A 14044-nucleotide genomic window follows, 5' to 3' on the forward strand; every position below is an offset into this window, starting at 1 on the left:
TAACATGCGATTTATGATGTAATCTGAATCTGTATTTTGTAAACCAGGCACTGAAATTTTCTTTATGACTATATCTTAGTCATTTTTTGAGTGAATAGCAAAATTATGATTTGCAATCCAGGTGGAATTTAGATATTGTGCTTACAAATCACACATGATCATTCATTTCTGATATCTTTGGTGATCATTTATGAGGGTTTGAAGGGTGGGTAGAGACTCTCAGACTTTGTCTAGTATTTCACTTGAATGGAAGACACAATTGTCCAGTAATACTAAGTGGTGCAGTATCTATTCAGATTTTTATGATCTTCCAGGAAAATCTTTTAATCCCCTTATTATGAAATTCAGATATTAGCAGTTCTCCCTTTGAAACTGTAAGTCTTGTGAGGATAATAACCTATGTGTTGTTATAGGTACAAAATACTCACCTTTTTGCCATTAGGTTAAACAGTCCCAGTGATATGAGCCTTTTTCCATGGTCCCTTCAGCACTTTCAGTTACTTTTTATTCCTTCTCCGGTCCTATTCAGATGCTCTATGATTATACACTCATTGAACAAAAGTTATTGAAAACCTACTTTTTTCCGAAATATTCTCCTGGGTACTGAGTTATAACAGGGAATAAGAAAATATATGTCTTAATTGATCTTACATTCTAAATTATCTGGAAGAGAGATGATGACAACAGCAAATCCTTTAGAAAAACTTATATGGATCAAATATGTCAAAATGTGGAAGAAAAAAAGTCCAGTTTTAAAGATGGTTGCTCATGAATCTGTATCAATAACATATAGTGAAAATTGTGGAATTCAAAATAATGTTTCTCTTAAGATAACTTTTTAAGAATGTAGCCAATTTTTGTCCCATATTCTAGTTATCAGGACAAAATTCTAAAATTAAATTTATAGACGAAAATAACGCATGTCACTTTCGTAGAAATAACGTATGCCAGATTTTTGCTTATAATTAGGTTTTTCTCAATAATAAGATAGTATTTTTACATTAACCTCTGAATTCAGATTACTTTACATCAGTATATTCATGTTTTTATATATCCCATAAAAGTCTTTTTTAATGTGTCATGTTTTTAAAATCTAAAATCTCTCTCAAACAATTCAAGAGACTATTTCCAGTACTGGCCAAAATTTTTATTGCATTAATAATAAAAATATCTCTTATCCTTGTAATTCAGCTATCACGTGGTTTACCAACCACACTCTGCTCTACAATCCACTGAGCCACCCACTTTTTCACTTTCTGTCTTCTTAATTATACTCAAGCCAAGATTTCATGGTCTCTGTTAAATATTTCTTCCTTGCAAATGTCCCTCACCTCTGCTCTAAAATAGGCAGATTTCGAGAATTAAGTTCTACTGCTGTAAGGCATTCCTCGTTTGTAATAATGTTAGCTATGTACCATCATTGTAAGAATTGAGAATATAATGTTAATAGATAATGTTCTCAAAATATGTTCTGACCTCCACTTAGCTTTATATTCTTTATAACTCTTAACGGCTCTTTGCATTTGTGTTATTTATTTGTCCCTCAACAATGTAAGCTCCACGAGGAGAACAGCTTTGCTTTGCTTCTTCCTGTATCCTCGTACCCAGAACAATGCCCGGCACATAGCACACCCGTCCTGCTCACCAGGAAAAGCCCACGACCTTCATTAAGCCTACATCTTTCTTCCCTGTCTCTATATTTGCATCAAAGTAGCTCATTTGTGTGTGTGGGGGGGCGGTGTCCCTTATGACACTGGCTTGTGTCACCTTAAAGTCATGATCAGAAACCTGCTGTCGGAACTCATTTCAACTCAGCAATGTTATGCTTTCCCTTGCAATTTTAGTTTTTTAAATTTCTGGTATTTGTTCCTATCTTCTCTCAAACCTCCACAATTTTCCTGTTCCCCTTACACATGACCATAATGATAACCATGTTCCGTGGTGAGCAGACAAGACACAGTTATACAGAAATTTCCAAAGCCACCCACCATGGTGCCTGCAAACCTGACTGAAGAACTGAAGCTTCATCCCAACGTCTTGGGGGACAGAGGCTTAAAGTTTGAAGAGCAATTACACTGGCATCTATGTGGAAGGGCTAAGGGTGGCAGGTCGAACCCGGAGGCGGGAGACCACTTGTGAAATCGTTATGGTGTATTGCTAGAGAAGCGAGGCCCTGTTCTAAGGACGTAGTGGTGGTGCTGAGGGGAGTGTAGGTCGGAGGGATAATAATAATGTAGAACAGAAGTTTCTTGGTGATCAGATGGGCATCAAGGTGATGGATAGATGTCCAGATTTCAGGTTTGATTGACTTGGGTAAGCGGTGGTGCTAACCACTGGGGTAGAGAATGTAAATAGGGGGAAAGATTTGAGTCGGTGTACACACAGGTGGATGTTCCCAGTGAGCAGGTGGAGACATGCATTAGACATGGAACAGAGGTCTAAGATGGAGGGTTGTACATCTTATAAGCAACATGATTATTGAGTCGAAGTGGTCATCTAGACAGATAAGAAAAATAGACCCAGAGATGGAATTCTAGAGGAGAATAACATTTACAGAATGGACAGAGGAAGAGAAACCCCCATAGGTGTCAGTAGTTAGATAGGTAGTAAAAAAATGAGAGAGGCAGTTGTAATAGAAGCAGAGTTAGGAAGAATTTCAGAAAGGAAGCAATGGTCATAGTGGTACTTGTCACTGGATGGAATGTCTTTTTTTGGATTGCCATGTGCAAAAGTCGATTTTCTGAGCTTTTAACATTTAAGAAAAGTGAGGAAGTAGAAGGGCATAATTCTGCCACAACTATAACTGATGCATAAGTGTTTGACTTAACTGTTTAATCAAAGTCACTGTAATTTAGCTTATCTCTAATTTTTGCCAAGATATGTGATGATTTTATTTTTGTGCATGTATCATGAAGAAAACTAATTGGTTATCTCCTGATGGTGATTGAGCATTTATTTGTAGTTTTCATTAAATTTTGTTTTGTGCCTCTTTTTTTTTAAGTAGCAGAAGTAAGAAAGATGAGATAAACGAGATCACCAGGGGACTCCCTGCATTGCTAATATTTTCTCAGAACTCAGCACACTCTTTACTTTTTATTCTTCCTGATTCTTTTTGAACCTAAGTTATATTTTGGACAAAGTGTCCATATGAAAAATCACATTGCTGACCTTAGATATAGCGGATTGCCTTCGTGTGTGTGTCCACATGTGTGAGGTTGGTGGGAAAGAAAGAGAAGCCTAGCTCTCTGGCGTTGGCCTGCACAGCCTTTTTACTCATGCCATACATTTTGATAAGGGTCTAATTTAAAACTTAAGCTAAACTTTTTTGTTGTTGAATGGCAATTTAAAAACAAAAACAAACAAACAAAAAAAACGTATTTTCTCTTCATGCTAGTAAATGAAATAAAGTCTTTATTGTGATTTTTACAAATAAGAAATGGCTAATAAGGTTTTCATTAGCCTCACTCTCCATTTCCTTGCCTCATCTTTTCCCAAACATTTCTTTCTTAAGTGAAGCATAGTAAACTATAGCTGAACTAGAGGAATAGATCCAAGATGAAAATGCATAAATCTGTAATCACATTCGTATAATAAAAGGGTGTTGAAACCTCAACTCTTAAATAAACAACCTTTAGTTTTGGTAACTCCATGCTCGAGAATGAAGGGCTGGTGAAAGCAGTGGATATTAACTGTACCAGGGACCGAGGATTTTGCTAGAACATCTTCTATCAGAAACAGTGCCTGTTGGTGCGCTGTAATCAGTGCTCCATATTCAAGAGTGAGCATTTTTGGTATGTTATGTTTTCTTTTTCTGAAAATATAATGAGAACTTTTTTCAGTGATTTTAAAAATGTAAGGTGAATTTGTTTTGTGAAGTACTCTTATATTGACTTTAAAATTGAAAATGAAACAATTGTCTTTTAAGCAAACAACGTTCACTTGTTATTGGTATGATAACAATAATAATATGGTTGGTTAAGAGTTAACCAGAGCTCTTTTATACTCCACATTATTTTAGTCATAACTCTTTGGGACAGTCTGAACAGCCATCACTGTCACATTTTACAATAAGGAAACAAAGACTCAGAGAGTTCGATACTTGACTAAAATCACGTAATAGATGACAAAGTCGTGCTGGAATCAAGACCTTTAGTAAGAGGCTGGAGCTGTAATAGGAACTCAGGTAGTGAAAAAGGCAGTTGTGTAAGATGATTGAAACCATAATGTAGGTGAAACCCATGTAAGATATTCAATTAAACTCAAGTCACCAATACAAGAACTGGAAAACAGGAACACTTTTTGAATTCGTGCAGTGTGCATGCTGACACCATGCACCAGACAGACAAAGCTCTTTTTCTTGACACAGTGATAAATGATGATTTCATTTTGGTTTCCATTGTATGCTTCCGGTCACCCTTAACATGTGGGAAGCATATATTTGAAGCGATTCTTCTGAAAAGAATAGGCTTTGTCACCACTTCTCTTTGAGAGTAAGATTTCCAGCAGCCATGGTCATTCATTCTGTAACTGTCGATGAAAAATGAGCAAAGAGCCTCTGAGGAGTAGCTGGAATCTATTACATACGTGAGGGTCGCTGACAACTGCCTCCGTAATGTGCTCCATGCTGTATCCTCAGCCCCCAGTACCAATAGGCTCTAAATAAATATTTATTTCATAGATGAATAAATGAAGGGATGACTGTCAGTTCAACTCAAGCCCCTCAGATCCTCCGCCCGTGCTATGTTCCCTGTCATCGTGACATCACCAGTGTGGTTGCCTAAGACAGGGCCTTTGGCCTCATTGTTTATTTTTTAATGAATGAGTGAAAGAAATAATATTTAATTAATACATCTATTATAAAATTCAAGTATATAATGGGTTGTAAGTCTTCTTACAATTACTTTCCTCTATTTTAACCAATGTTATGTTTCATTTCTATCCTTCCAGAGAAAATTTGTGCATAGAAGCATATTTATATGCATATATCCATTTGTATTTATATATATTTTGCTGGTGAATACATACTCTACATATCGTTTTTGCTACGTTTTCATTTGTATTATGAAATATTTTATAATGTTTCATATTTTTATAAGTATACAACATATCATATATTATAAAACACAAAAATAACATAATTACATATACAACATAAATTTATATATATACAACATATAATTTTGCATGTTTTATATTTTATGTATAACAGAAAAATAAACATATTCTGTTATTCTTTATACTCTCCCTGTTTGTTGTAATTATGTTCTATGAAGTTGCCACAAACATTGAATCAGTGAATATTGTATCTTTGCTCGTAGGAGCAAATACAAGGTTAGGTTTCTTCAAGCCTCTGGTTATGTTTTGGTCTTGTTTTCATAATTTGATCAGTATGCTTCCTTGTTTTATGTACGTTAATGCTTGAAGATACCTTATTTAATTAATGTACTTTGTTAATTCATTAACATTAAACTCACAGTCAGCAGCGCTGTAATTCACACCTGGACAAAGCGTATCTCACACATGCGTCTTCTCCCTGAAGCCTTCCTGTGTGTGCGAACCGCAGACAGCCCTGCAGCACTATGCTGGGGACCATTTTAGAAATTTTTTCAAAAGCACAAACATGCTAAAAAGATGTGACACAATAGACTGTGAAAAGTACACTTATTTACAGTATGAGAGTTGAAACAAGAAGTTAGAGCCTTGCCTTATTTAACATCAGCTGAGAATGATGATTCGTCAGGCACTCACATTTTACACTGTTCCTCACGTTTGTGATGACTGCAAAAGCACCCTAAGTATTGATTTTGGAATTAAAATAAATGTTAATGAGTAGGCAAATTTAAAAATACAGAATCTTTGAATAATGAGGATCAAATGTATACTCGAAAGGCATATATATGTTATATATAACATAAATAAGGTTATATACGTATGCACATATTACAACTGAAATGAGATCTAAAGAATTATAATGAAATGAGCCATAGAGACCCTGTGCAAGGAATAAAACTTGATCAGTATGTTCAGCCCTTCTGTTTATCCTTCCCCCATCTTAGGCCTGTGTTCTTCAGACATGACCACTAATCTGCATTTCGATTTTATCCTTTTCACACTTTCTCTCTTCTTTAAAAAAATTTTATTTCACTCACATGTTATCCCCTCAACTCTTTGGCAACTGTCAGCTTATTCTCTATATCTATGGATCTGTTTGTTTTGTTTTTTCATTTGTTTTGTTTTGTTTTAGATTTCGCACATAAGTGAGAGCATATGGTTTTTATCTTTCTCTGTCTGACTTATTTCCCTTAAGGTAATACACTGTAGGTCCTCCATGTAGTCACAAATGGCAAGATTTTATTCTTTTTAATTGCTGAGTAATATTCCATCACACACACACACACACACACACACACACCCCTTCTTTATCTGTTAATCTATAGATGGACACCTAAGTTCCTTCCTTATCTTGGCTATTGTAAATAATGCTACAATAAACACAGAACTGCATATATCTTTTCAAATTTGTGGGGCTTTTAAATTAAATTTATTGGGGTGACCCTGGTTAATAAAATTATATAGGTTTCAAGTGTACAATTTGATATTACATCATCTGTGTGTTGCATGTCTATTTACCCCCTAAACTTAAATCTCCTTCCATCACATATATTTGACCCCCTTTACTGTTATGGACCCCCCATTTTCCCTCTAGTAACCACTAAACTGTTGTCTGTGCCTACGAGTTTTTGTTTGTTTGTCTTGTTTATTTGTTGCTTTCAGTTTTATATCCCACTTTATATCATACAAGTGAAATCATATGGTTCTCAACTTTTTCTGCCTGAGTTATTTTGTGTAGCACGATAATCTCGATATCCATGCATTTTGTAGCAAATGGCAGTATTTCATCTTTTCTTATGGCTGAGTAATATTCCATCGTATATGTGTACCAGAGCTTTCTTGAAGGACACTTCAGTTGTTTCCATGGCTTGGCCACTATGAATAATGCTGCAGTGAACATCGGGGTGCATGTGTCTTTACAGATAAATGTTTTCAAATTTTGGGGGTCGATATCCAGAAGAGGAATTGCTGGGCCATATGGTAATTCTATTAAATTTTTGAGGAACCACCATACGTTTTCTTCTGATAAATAACCAGAACTGAAGTTTCTCGGTTGTATGGCAGCTCTTATTTTCTTTTGGGGGGAAGCACCGTACTGTTTTTCATAGTGGTTGCACCAGTTTGCATCCCACCCACAACATAGGAGGGTTTCGTTTTCTCCACATCTTCACTGCTACCTGTTATTTGTTAATTTTGTGAGAAACCATTCTGACAGATGTGAGATGATATCTCATTGTGGTTTTAATTTGCATTTTCCTGATTACTTATGAGAAGTGACACATGTTCATATGTTTATAGTTATTTCCTCTTCCATGAATTACCTTTTTGAGAGTCTTGACTGTTTTGGTTGATTTGTCTATCTTTTACTTACTGACATATTAGGAATTCTTTATATATTCAGGATATCGAAACAGTTAAATTATTACAATCACTTTTCTCATTTTGAGCCTTGTCTTTTCACTTTTCTTTTACTAACAAGTGATGAGCAGAAGTTCAATATTTCTATGTAGTAATTTTTATCAACCTTTTTCTTTTCTTTTTTAAAGGTTTTTTTATTAAAATATGGCTAACGTACAATATTATATTAGTTTCAGATGTACACCATAGTTACTCTACATTTACATACCTAAGTGATCACCATAATAAGTCCAGCAACCATCTGACACTATACATGCTATGACAATATTGTTGACCATATTCCCTATGCCGTATATTATATCCCCATAACATTTGTTTTATACCTGGAAATTTTAACCTCTTCTTCTTCACCTCCCCCCGCCTAAAAACTTTTTCAATTACAATTGATATTTAATATTATTTTATATCAGTTTTACGTGTATATCACAGTGGCTAGACACTTATATAATTTATGAAGTGATCCCTGTACTAGTCTTGTACCCACCTGGCACTGTACATAGTTATGATCATATTATCGACTATATTTCCTATACTTGACTTGACATCCCCATGAATATTTTGTAACTACCAATTTGTACCTCTTAACCCTTTCCCCCTTTTCAACCCACTCCCTAACCCAACTCCCATCTGGCAACCATCAACTTGTTCCCAGCATCTTTGAGTCTGTTTCTGTTTTGTTTGTTTGTTTACATCAAACTAAAAGTTTGTGCACAGCGTAGGAAACCATCAACAGAACAGAAAGACAACATACAGAGTGAGAGAAGCTATTTGCCAGTGATTCATACAATAAGGTGTTAATATCCAAAAATCTATAAAGAACTCATGTAATTTAACAACAAAAAAAACTAACAATCCAATTTAAAAAATGGGCAGAGGACCTGGCTAGTTATTTCTCCAAAGAAGACATACAGATGGCCAATAGACATATAAAAAGATACTCAACGTCACTAATCATCAGAGAAATGTAAATTAAAACCACAATGAGATATCATCTCGCACCTGTCAGAATGGCATCTTCAATAAATCAACAAACAACAACTGTTGGTGATGATGTGGAAAAAAGGGAACCCTCCTACACTGTTGGTAGGATTGCAAATTTGTGCAGCCACTGTGGACAACAGTATGGAGGTTCCTCAAAAACTTAAAAATAAAACTAGCTTTTGACCCAGCAATTCCACTCCTGGATATTTATTCGAAGAAATTCAAAACACTAATTTGAAAAGATATGTGCATCCTCCATGTTTATGGCAGCATTATTTATAATAGCCAAGATATGGAAGCCACCTAAATGCCCATCAATAGATGATTGGATAAAGAAATTATGGTACATTTATACAATGGAATGTTACTCGGCCATAAAAAAGAATGAAATCTTACCACTTGTGATAACATAGATGGACCTGGAAGGTCTTATAGTGATTTAAATATTTAGTGATTTATTTCATTAAATAAATCACTATTTAGTGAAATAAATCACTATTTATTCACTAAATAGTGATTTATTTAGTGAAATAAATCAAACAGAAAGACAAGTGTCAACCTTTTTCTTTATGGTAGTATTATTTGCCTTTTTGAAGAAATCTTTCCCTACAACTTTATAAAGATATTGTCCTACATTTTCCTGTAAAAAGTCATAGTTTTGCTTTTACATTTAATCCTTCAATTTGATTTTATGTATGTATATAATCAATTTTTATGTATAGTCTACAAAAATTTATATTTTTCATGTAGATAATGTGTTTTAGTTGTTTAGCACCATGTAATGAATACTGCTGTCCTTTCTCTTCTAAAATGCAATCTCTATCATTTATAAATTTTCTATATAGATATGTGTGGTTTTCATGGATTTTCTCTGTTCTATTGCAATGACCTATTTTTATTATTTATCTTCAGAACAAAATCTGTCATTGTCTTATTTAATGTAGTCTCCTAATAAGTCCTGAAATGTTGCAAGATTAGATTCCTACCTCCTATAGGAGAGTTATGCCTCTTCTTAGTAATTTATTTTTTTATATTTAATTTGTTATTCTGTGTTCTAATTTTATTTGTTTATTAAATTTATTGGGGTGGCATTGGTTAATAAAATTATGTAGGTGTCAAGTGCACAATTCAATAATACATCTGCATATTGCATTGTGTGTTCACCACCCAAAGTCAAATCTCCTTCCATCACCATTTATCTATATGCTAATTTTAGAATTGAGTTGTCAAGTTATACCAAAAAATATCTATTAGGATTTTGATACAATTACATAGAGTCTATAGATCAGCATGAGGAGAATTGACATTTTGTGATCCTAAAGCTTTCTGTATATGTATATGATAAAGACTAGCCCTTATTTATACCTCCTTTAATGTCTATCTAAAAAGTTCATAATTTTTTATTGAGGTCTTCGCAGGTTTTTCTATAGTTATATTCCTAAGGATCTTATTTTTTGCTCTAATACATTTTGTGAATTATGTTTACTGTTACTATTTGAAGATATATAAAATTAAAATAACTATTATATTTGTTACATCCTAGAAACTTTCTGAATTCTCTTATTAATATAGTAATTAGTGAATTTTTATGAAGTTTTTTTCTGTAGGCATCACTGCAAATAATTAGTGTTTTATTTCTTAGTATTTTTTTCTTTCATTTTTTGTTTGTTTGATTTTGGTATTGCACTGGCTGGTACCTTCAGTGTAATATCGACAGGAAGCATAGAAATGTTCTACTGCAAAGAAATGTGATTGGAGGAACAGGAAGATTTTTTTGGCCACCTTTGTAAACAAATTACTACAAGTTGATTGAAGGTTTTCTCCCCATTCAATTTTTCCCTCTTCTGTTTTGTAAATTAAATTCTGTATCTTTATTCTTTTAATGTTTACTTCTTAACACAATTCTTTAACAATATAAGGTTTAAAACACTAGAGGTCCTTAGAATGCTATAACTCTGACCTCACCTATTTATATTTATATGCCATTGTTTTCTAGTGTTTTAGTATCATCTCAAATTTTTTATAACCAATACCATTTTCTTCACTCACCATACCTTCATATTGTGCCTTCCTTCCAACATGATTTTCCTTTCTGAAGTAAAGTTTCTTGGAGTGAAGTGAAACTTGATTAAAAACTCTCTCTTTTTTTTTTAATCTGTGTGCAAATGTACATCACACTTGTTTTTGGAGACATAGGTTTGCTAATTATAAAATTCTGGTTGCAAGTAAATTCGGTTCAGCAGTTTGGAAGCCTTGGCCTCTCCCCTTCCCTCATTGCCTTGGCAACTGCCTTTTTTGTTTCTTTGTTTCTAAAGTAAATTTTCTCTTAGGCTCTTAGATTTTTCTATTTCTGTATCTATTTGTTTGACTAAACATCAGGGGGCACTGCCAACTAAGAACTATTTTAAAATTAATTCTTGCCTTGCATTTTAAGGTCACACATTGTGGAGTGAGGCTCGGTGCAGTGTAGTTTGCCCACTTGGGGTTATGGATTTTACTGATGAGATGGACACATTTCCTCGGTGTCTCCTTTATTGGAGTATTGCTTTTCTCAAATCCTTCTTCATTGAGAGAGCGTCTCTTTGGGTACCTTGGAGTATTCTGGGCCTGTTCAAATTTTTTACTGTGTGGCCTTTCGAACTACAGTTCTGGGCTGCTGGATGGAATGATGTCCCCATGGCATTTCCCGCTTATACTTCTTTGGAGTCTTGCTCCTGTTTATTTTCATGGCCTCTGAGAATTTTCTTTATTTTTCTAGCCAACTCAGCCATGCATTCGATTTTATTTTAATCCATCACTTGTATGCACTTTGTTGTAAAACTTTTTGATGTCTAGTCCTGAGTATGGTTGGAAATAGAGGACTATTTTGGATTTTTTTTTTCAATTAAAATACCTTTGAGATAATTTTGTATCAATATATTCTTCTTAAAGACTTCATAGTATTCTATTGTAAAAATGCACCAAAACCTATTTGCTTCCTTATTTACTTATATACCTTCTGTTCTACATCATTGATTTTAGAAGAAAAAAACTTAAGAGAATAAATATGTACATTTCTCATAGTGCTTACTTGTATAATACATATATTTCTAAATGTTGAACTGCTGGGTCAAAATTAATATCAGCCTTATTCTTTTTATTTTTATTTATTTATTTATTTCAATTACAGTTGACATTCAGTATTATTTTGTATTAGTTTCAGGTGTACAGCATAGTGGTTAGACATTTATATAATTTACATGACCTTGTTCTTTTCCCATATACTCCTCCCAGATTTGCCTCTCTCATCTGTATGATCACTACTACATTCTGTGGATTTCTGCAGTTACGTCAGCTTCCCTCTTATCTCATCGCATGCACTCTATCCTGGCCCAGAATAATCTCTTACTTTTATTATGCTAATCCCTTTCTAACGGGTCTCATTTTTCCTTATTAATGTCATTCTGTTATAGTACAATTACCAGTCCACCTCTCAGTAACCTGCAGTCTTCTGGAAAAGACTGAATTATACTCAATATCATAATTGTTAAAGTATATGAATGCTCATTGTAATTTAGATATACTTAAATTATATGTAATATATTTTAAAATATGTCAAATAACTGCAATACTTTTAAGTGTTCCTTATTAAAGATTAAAAATATTCCTCCATATTAGATAATAAGCTATGACCTGCGTATTTTTTATAATTAAGCCTCAGCTTTCCTTTCTTAGATCCCGGTCACCTGATAGGATCTCTCATAGAGATGAACCCTGGCCAGATTGTTCTTGTAGCAGAATACCAAGTACATTTATTAATTGCTAATGTAACACTATGTTACCAACACTATGTTACCAAGTACATTTATTAATTGCTAATGTAACACTTTTTAGTTATTAGAAGAAAGGTCATCTGGAAACTGAATTTCTGACTGCCACTTTTAAATTTTTAAACCGTTTTTTATTAAAGCATTTCTAGTATAACAGATCCGTTGGTTATTTAGGAAATCAACATGTGGATTCAGAAGGAAATGTAGTTATTTAGGAAATATCAACATGTGGATTCAGAAGGAAATGCTCAGAACTTAATAGATTTAACCATTTAGAATTACAGAGTTTCTTTGTTAACATTTAAGATCTCTCAGTCTGTTAACTTTCTGCCTAGCTGACGTTCTTACTGGGTATTACTTGGGCATTAGAGACATTAGAATTGAGGGAGTATGTCCACGTAGGATGTCTCTGATTACCTATTTCTACTCTGAAGGTAAGCAACCCTCACGAGGCATAGATCCATGGCAATAGGAGGGTCTAGATAGAATTACCCTTCTCTCCGTCATAAATTAATAATATCTTAATGTGAGATATTTATAAAGCGTGTTGAGCTATGAGAAGTCATCCTATCTAGATGGCGAATGGTACCATCTTGTGCCAAATCCATAGATTCACTGGCTTTTAGGAGCCCTGTTTTGATAATAATTTATTAGATATTAATTGGATTCTTCAATTTTAAAGAATAACTATTGATGTCTGTCATGGGATAGGGAAGGTTGAGTAACAGCAAGTTATTTTTCCTCTTTCTGCCTGAGTAACTTTCTTTAAGATTTCTTACTGTGTAACTGCAGGTGCCCAATCTTTGAGCATTTGATTGCTTGAAAATTTTTTATTTATTTATTTTTCCTCCATTTTTGAAAGATATTTTCACTAGATATAGAATTACCAGTTGACAGGTTTTTTTTTTTTCTTTCCACACTTTAAGATATTTTTTCCTTGTCTCCTACTTATACAGTTTCTGATGAGAAATGTGTTCATTTCCTATTGTATCTGTAACAAATTACCACAACCTTGTTGGTTTAAAACAACACAGATTTTTTAATCTAACAGTTTAAAAAGTTTAGGAAGTCAGAAACCTCAAGAAAGATCTCACTGGGCTAAAATTATGGTGTCAGCAGAGTTTCACTTCCTTTGGAGACTCTAGGGCAGAACCCATTTCTTTTCCTTTTTCAGGTTCTAGAGGTTGTCCAAAGTCCTTGAGTCAGGGCCTCCTTGCATCTTCAAAATCAACAATGACTGATAGAGCCTTTCTCATACTATATCATTTTGATACTGACTTTCTTGCTTCCCTCTCTCACTTATAAGGATACTGTGATTACCTTGGGTCGACATAGATAGTACAGGATTACCATTTTGTCTCAAGTTCAGCTGATTAGCAACACTAATTCCATATGCAACCTTTATTCCTCCTTGCCATGTAACATAACATATTCACAGATTCTGAGAATTAGGGCATGAACATCTTTGAAAGGCCATTATTCTACCTAGCACAAAACCTCTGGTAATTTTTATTTTTTTCTTGTTATAAAATATGTCCTCCCCGCCACACACATACATACATACACAAACTTATGGCTATTTTAAAAATTTTGTCTTTATTGCTAGTTTTTAATATTTTGATTATAATGTACATTGGTGTTTGTGTATATACGTATATTTATCTTGCTTGGAATTAACTGATCTCTTAGATCCAGGAGTTTATAATTTTTATCAGATTTGGAAA

At 33.9% G+C, this 14044-nt stretch overlaps 1 protein-coding gene across 1 annotated transcript in view; it reads left to right on the forward strand.

Annotated features, from left to right (window-relative positions):
• The window catches only part of FMN2 (formin 2), a 325489-nt gene that overhangs the window by 218046 nt on the left and 93399 nt on the right, over nt 1-14044 (forward strand). The gene's annotated exons all lie outside the window — the stretch shown is intronic.

This window comes from Pteropus medius, unplaced genomic scaffold (assembly GCF_902729225.1).
Source record: "Pteropus medius unplaced genomic scaffold, Ma_sr-lr_union100, whole genome shotgun sequence".
Lineage (NCBI taxonomy): Eukaryota > Metazoa > Chordata > Mammalia > Chiroptera > Pteropodidae > Pteropus > Pteropus medius.